Genomic DNA, 1337 nt, shown 5'->3' on the forward strand with positions numbered 1-1337 from the left:
GGACCACCAAAGGAGTTGAGCCGTGAGCTGGACACGAACGGGACGCGGGCTGGAATGGATTGAGTCGCTTCTATCGGGTCGCGGACGTCCTTTATTGCTTGATCGGGAACGCCTTGATCGTCGGACGCGATCTGTCTGATGCTGTCGCGAATGAGGAAGAGGTCGCGTGCTGGAGCTGCTCTCGGGTCGCGAACGTCTGAGCTAAGATCAGGAACGCCTTGGGCTGAAGCTGATCAGGGACGTGAGTTAGAACAAGAGACGCGATCAGATTAGGGTTCGTCGGATACGCCGGCTACGGTTAGGGTTTTAGGGTTTATCGATTTTTTTTTTGCTCAGGGTGTTTTAGAGTTTCGTGCTGATAACGTGTTATAAAAGTAATGGAAAAGTCTATCTTTATTCATAACATAGAGGTTTCTTATATAGGAGATTACACCGTCATAGATAAATGGAAAGATTACAAATCATAATCTCTTGGTTATGAGGCATCCACAATCTGGTTCATAACAATTCATAGATTTTATACTAAAACTAAAAAGATAATAAAATACTAAAGCTTTTGACTGGATGTGACACTAAATTTTATTTTTCTATTTTATATGTTTTACATTTTGTTATTTATTAGATGATTACCTACTCTACTTCATACGGGTTTGGATCAATTTATTACAATGATTTGAATTGGTTTGGTTCAATTTGGTTCAATATGAACAATTTATATATTCAGTGTTTGGTTTTAAAAATTTAATGAAAGCCGACCTGTTTAATTTTGTTGTTATCCTGCTGTTCTTCGATTGGGCAGAGGACATTAATAGTAGATGTTTGGTTTGCTTACAATCTGGTGAAAGGGATCATCCCGAGTGGTATTGGTGTTTGTCTTTCCATCAGGTATTTAATTGGTTTGATATTTGCTTCACGAATGATTTTTTTTTTGGGGTAAATGTTAAATTTTATATCTTTTATGAACCAGATCGTGGATGGCTCATAACCAAGAGATTATGATTTGTAATCTTTCTATTTATCTATGACGGTGTAATCTCCTATATAAGGAACTTCTATGTTATGAATAAAGATAGACTTTTCCATTACTTTTATAACACGTTATCAGCACGAAACTCTAAATACCTAAGCTAATACCTAAATCGAAAAACCCTAAAACCCTAACCCTAGCCGGCGATCCGACGAATCCTAAACCCCGATCGCGTCTCTTGTTCCAGCTCGCGTCTCCGATCAGCTTCAGCCCAAGGCGTTCCTGATCCTAGCTTAGACGTTCGCGACCCAGAGCAGCTCCAACACGCAACCTCTTCCTCGTTCGCGACAGCATCAGACAGCTCGCGTCC

The sequence above is a fragment of the Brassica oleracea genome, chromosome C5, assembly GCF_000695525.1.
Source record: "Brassica oleracea var. oleracea cultivar TO1000 chromosome C5, BOL, whole genome shotgun sequence".
Taxonomy (NCBI): domain Eukaryota; kingdom Viridiplantae; phylum Streptophyta; class Magnoliopsida; order Brassicales; family Brassicaceae; genus Brassica; species Brassica oleracea.